At 42.1% G+C, this 6205-nt stretch overlaps 1 protein-coding gene across 1 annotated transcript in view; it reads right to left on the reverse strand.

Annotated features, from left to right (window-relative positions):
* Positions 1-3727, reverse strand: part of foxn2a (forkhead box N2a) — a 39597-nt gene extending 35870 nt beyond the window's left edge. The window contains exon 1 of the mRNA XM_084141640.1: positions 3572-3727. The gene's annotated coding sequence lies outside the window, so the exon portion shown is untranslated. The remainder of the gene's footprint in view (positions 1-3571) is intronic.
* Between the last annotated feature and the right edge of the window lie 2478 nt (positions 3728-6205).

Below are 6205 nucleotides of genomic sequence, written 5' to 3' on the forward strand. Positions count from 1 at the left end.
AAAACCTCCCAGGTCTTGTGGTTGAATCTGTGTTTGAAATTCACTGCTCGACTGAGGGACCTTACAGATAATTGTATGTGTGGGGTACAGAGATGAGCTAGTGATTCAAAAATCATGTTAAACACTATTATTGCACACAGTGAGTCCATGCAACTTCTTATGTGACTTGTTAAGATTTTTTATAAATGTTTTACTCCTGAACTTATTTATTTCTAAAAACATAATTCCACTTTGACATTATGGGGTTTTATGTGTAGGCCAGTGACACAAAATCTCAATCTAATCCATTTCAAATTCAGGCTGTCAAGGGGTGTGAATACTTTCTTAAGGCACTGGATAGCCTCCTACATGTTTCAGAAACATGTGTTTCATTCCCTTTGTCTCCAGAGTGAGATGTATAATGTCAGTCAGTCTGGTACACTTTAACATGTCCCAGAGGACAAGGACAGAATATTCACTAAAATTGAACCAGCTGGCTCTTTCTATTCCACTTCTTGATTAAATGGCATGGCTCCTTTCACTCTGTGGAATAGGCTATGTTTGTGTGTCTCAACTAGTGTGGAGCGCAAATTTTAAAAACGGGGGGGGCAATTTAGATTCTAGAATCTCATGCAGGCAATCTAAATAACCGTATTATGTGGAGCAGCCAAGATGACCGACCGCACCCCCCCTACACACACAGACACACACACACTTGTGACAATCGTTCAGCTCCATGTGCCTGCGCTGCACTGAGAGATAGCCATTCCATAGCGTGGTTAGCAGCAGCGTTATGGGCAGGGCATATTTATAGTCATGAATGCCATGAAAGAGAGCACGTCTCAGGCTATTTCAACATCTCAGGCTATTTCAGGCAGCTAAAACACTTACCCTTCTGACTGCAGCCCTCCTCTACAAGCATGTATTCTTGTACACACAATGCTAATGGTATAAAAAAAACATACTTACAAAAACACACACAGGGTATTAAAAGAACAAAAAAACAGCAGATGGTTCCAAGAAAACCAATCATGATGTACACTGTGCCCACCCACGCACACTACACAAACACACTATGGGCATGAATTCCTGGCAGTAAACAAATGACAGGTTGATCACTTCTGTTCCTCTCCTTTTATCTCAGGCCTGCTTTGTTTTACTGTTTATCTGAGGTACATTAGTCAGCAAACTGTTTGTCAAAAAAAAGATCATTGCCCCTCTCCACCTTCATGTCAAACACACACACACAAACCGTTGCCTGCATAACAAGACAACTAAAGTAGGCAACACTTTTCAATCCAAATAATTGACATAGGATATTTGTGTAACTTTTGTAAGATAGGAGAAAAGGGGTCACATGATCACACAGACACATGAGAGGGGAAACTATCATTGTATGTTATCACACCAACTGACATACCTCTTTAGAGAAAATAATGAATTGGCCGCCAACAGTCACTCATTGTTTGGAGAGTTAGCTAGTATTTTGTATCTGGGACAATCTTGTGATCATCCATTACATCATGGACAGAATCACAGGTGCAGTTCTTGAGTTAAATAAGCATCAAACATCCCATCATGCTTAGGGTCATGTCTAAAAATGCCCAGTTGCCCATTATTAGCCTAATGGTTAAGAGCATTGGGCCAGTAACCGAAAAGGTTGCCGTTCGAATCCCTGAGCCGACTAGGTGAAAAATCTGTTGACTGTGCCCTTGAGCAAGGCACTTAACCCGAATTACTCCTGTAAGTCGCTCTGGATAAGAGCGTCCGCTAAATGCCTGAACATTTTAAAGTACATTATTTGGACTATCAGGGCTAGAAGAGATCTCAGTGACTTTGAAAGAGGGGTCTCAAATGAGCATAGGGGGTTTAAAAGGTGTGTGTGTGTGTGTCTCTCAGTCACCAGATCTCAACCCAGTTGAAAACTGGAGCGGCACCTGAGACAGCGTTTTCATCCACCATCAACAAAACACCAAATTATGGAATTTATAGTGGCCGAATGGTGTTGCATCCCTCCAATAAAGTTCCAGAAACTTGTAGAATCTATGCCAAGGTTACTTGAAGCTGTTCTGGCTGCACGTGGTAGCCCAACGCCCTATTAGGACACTGTTGGTGTTTCCTTTATTTTAGGCAGTTACCTGTAGCTACACCAAAGGCAATTTTACACTAAACCCATTGCATGTCCAGTGATATGCTGATATGCTTCAATATGTGAAGAGCCTTTTCGGAGTTGCTGTTGTGACTTCTATCAACAGTGAGCTGTGTCACTGTCCAATAATGCATTATGACAAAGGCCACGCTCCTGCCTCACGAGCTCCATAAATGCGCGTGGATGGGTTTGGAACTGTGTGTGGGACATTTCAACTGACAAAATTGCAACACGGCGACAATCTGTGCGTGTGAGTGATTTTGAGGAATTGACTCAACGTCAATCCAGACATATTGCATTGTGTGCAGGCCAACTCATGGGACAGAGGAGGTTTAGCGGAAGAAAGTAAATGTTAGCAAGCTGCTAGCAAGCTACCTTTTGCTTGCTCAGCTCTTCGATAACCCCTGGAACACTTTCCACTGGCAATGTCACTCAACGAGGAATCAATAACAGTAAAATAACTCACTGACTGATATCATTTCCAAGAAGCTAATCACAGCAAATTGGCTACAAAGTCACAAACACGGAAACCTATCCACCTCCGCTTGCTACTGTCGCCCAACAAAGTTGCCCTACATTTTTTTATTTAAAAAAATGAGTCCTTGCAATTACGACTCACTGACAAACGTTTTACATTTTATTTCAGATGACTCATATCAAACTGTTAAAATGGTCCAAGCTCCAAATGACACCAAATTGACACGACCTCATTGCTAAATATGAAATAAGTTCAAGCAGTTATCGATGTGGTGTCTGACAGAAATAGTCGAACTCACTGCCAGACTCGTGGAATGGCAATTGAATGTCAAATAAAACGGGCAGCAAGCCCACACTTCACAGAATCTAGAATGAGACATTTTCATCGTATGACTGCATGCGCACACGAGCCATTTGTTATCTGACCAATTAACATTGGTGGAAAAGTAGCGAAGCCATCCAAGCTGGATACAAAATATCCACCGTCGGTACACATTGTTGCAATTGATTTCTAAATCAACAGTGATTCAGGCATGCTCAAATGAGAATAAAAACACATTGGACGGTCCATTTTATCTCGTTGTTGGCTAACTACTGCTCGACCACAAAATAAGTTTGCTACATCTAGATAACTCGACAGCTACATAGCCACATGGAAGGCAACAGACGCCAAAAACAACTTATTAGCACATTTGGCAAAATTCAACAAAGTCTAACGAATTGAAAAGTTTCGATATAACATTGTTTCTATTGCTTACCATTCCATAACGCAACGCTAGAGCTCGGAGAACAAATGGGGGAAGTACAGTACATGTTGTCCGCTATAGAACTGCCATGCTGGCTGCTCGAGCTATCAGTCACTGCTCCCATTTACTTCGCGATGCCTTTCACCTGCCACGGAAAACACACCAAAGCATTCCGTAATATCTCACACCATAAAATAAAGACGCCTTTTCAAGTACTTACATTCATGCAAGCGGTGCCTGCAAAGTAGCAGTATGGCAGGAATCGTGTGTTCAGATGTCTGTCTCAGTCTCTCACAGTGTCAGAGATCACATCCGCAGCTGCTTCCTCCATCCACGCAGCGCGCAGATCACGCAGCACAGCAACGCTACCAAACCCCTCGCCGTCGTCAAGGCAACAAACCCACTTCAACCAATCATAACCCCTCCCCTTCCATATCCCCTGGCAACTGCCGCAGCGCAGAAGCACAGGGTTATTTCGTGGCGCCGCCGACGCCACCCCATTTTCTTTTTTACTTTTTTCACACGAGTTCATTATGTAGCCTAAATAGAATATGGCATATTGTAAACTTAATTAAATAACAGAAAACAAGCGCACAGTACAATTGTTTTTCTGTCTCCAAAGAATACAGTTCATTTCAACCGTTAGAATAAACTACACAGCATGTTGTGGTGAAAGTGGGGATTAAAGGAATAGAAGGCATCTGCGTCATTTTGGCGGGGGACTAAGCAGTCTCTTCCGCCAGCAGATTAATTTGTGGTATAACTCTCCCTAAGGGCTCCAACGGGTCATCATTAAAGGGACATGTTAAGCTTTGTAATGCCTCAATTTACATCCAACACTAAAGAGACCCCTGATTTCAGTACTTATTTGACTGATATGCACAGTATTAGTCATGTAGACCTACAGTATAATGGCAAGGGCTGCATTATTTGTATTCTGGAGTCGACCCTATTATTCATTTGGTATGGGTCACAGTTCAACTCTATGGGTTCTCTTAGGATCAGTGAGTTTACACCAAACTGTAACTCTCACATCAGTGTGATACCTGACCCCTTTAGAGCTCCTCCTCCCGCTCCTCTGTTCTCCTCTGTCCACCTCTATCCTGTTTTTTAGAACCTCCCTCAGAGAGATAACTCTGAAAGATACCAAAGTAGCCTACCCCATTAGATTTTTTCCCTGCCAAAGGTTCTTCTTTCAATATGTTGAGTTCAAAGGTTATAATTTCTCTATTACATTGTAATTAATTTCCTACCTTTTTGTTCACTTTGAAATGTCATAGTCTTTCTACACCATTATTCTGTTTGGGATGTTGTAGTATTTACAATGCTTTTGCATCCTTCTTCTAGTGGAAACACAGAAACACACCCTGTTTCACTTCATGCCCTTCAGTTAGTTCAACTGGACAAACAGGATCTTCTGTGAATCATAGGGTGGTGGTATGCTCCAGCTACGCTGGATTCAAGTAAACCAGCCATTAGAGGGTTTAAAAGGACCTGTAGTTTTCGTTTACCCAGGTGCAGTGTTGTTCTAACCCATATAACTCATTTTCATGTTTTAGTTTTGTTTTCTGGGTTTTGAGGCTTGAAATAAATAATACAATCCCACATGTGGTGCTCTCTCAAGTTTTCGATCTGAAGTCTCAGTTTTGAGTTGTCCTCATTCACTAGTATTTTTTTCTGAAGCTGCTGTTTCAGTTTTTTACCCAGCACATTTCACCATGTCTGCTGTTGGTGACTGGTTCACATGGCCTATCTCGTGTTTGGAGAAGAGGAAAGGATGGACAAACTATGCAGGAAGCTGTCTGTCTGTTTCTGGTCTACTGGTTAAAAGTCCTTTGTGGGAGTGGCATGAATCATCACAACAAAATTCCCCTTTAAATAATCAAACCCGTTAAGGTCATATATTTAACCTATATGTCTTATTGTGAACCACATTCTGTTTAGAGATGTATTTGGAGAGCCAAGGCCCATTATATTTCTCTTGAATAAATCCTTTGTGTGTAGCTCTGACGGTCACGATTCACATTCATTATTCACATGTTACACTGTTTATGTAATCCTCTCTGAATGTACAGGTATGTTTCAGTTTGTGAGTGTATGTACGTGGTGTTTGTTTACTCTCACACAGACCTAGCTGAGATAAAGAGGAATAATAATACACTTAGAATGGTATTCATGGTATTTTCCATAGCCAATCCCCCTGCTATTCAGATATAGTAGATAGATGTGCCATACTCTACGAGAGCGTATGAGAAGGCGAGCGTTAGGATTTATGACCAACGTCAAAATGGAACCCTTGAGTTCATCCTCTTCATTCACTTACTGTACTGTCTGTCCGTTGCTTTTGCTCAGGTTGCCGTGTCATCATTTCCATACAGGCTAAGAGCTATTCACAGGGCCATACAGCCAGCATCAGTCTACAGCCTATAGCACAGACTCACTCTGCCTCATCTTTATTCTCCTCCTTCCCTGTATCACTCCTTCCTCCCCTTCCCTAACTGGATGATGAAGTTGCAAAGACAGCAAATGGGAGAGGAGGACAAGATATAGCAATCACCAGGGCAACGGAGCTGATTGAGGATGCCTTGAAAAGACAGAGCCATTAGTCTGTGCGCCTGCAACGGTGCTAATCTGATTTTAAAGCTGTTACTACAATCTAAAGCATTATGCCCTAGCGACCACTGACAGGGATAGGTCCAGAGACCTAATTCAGGGAGGAGGGCATGGCACAGACCAGATCACTGACAAACAGTCTGCCTTGGATTTCATTTAGGATAATATTTATGAAAAATAGAGAGGCAATGGTAGAGCATCAGGTAATGTAGTTAGATGGGATGCTAGGTAAGAGGAGGTT

This window comes from Coregonus lavaretus, assembly GCF_964263955.1.
Source record: "Coregonus lavaretus genome assembly, chromosome: 25".
In the NCBI taxonomy this organism is placed as follows: Eukaryota; Metazoa; Chordata; class Actinopteri; order Salmoniformes; family Salmonidae; genus Coregonus; species Coregonus lavaretus.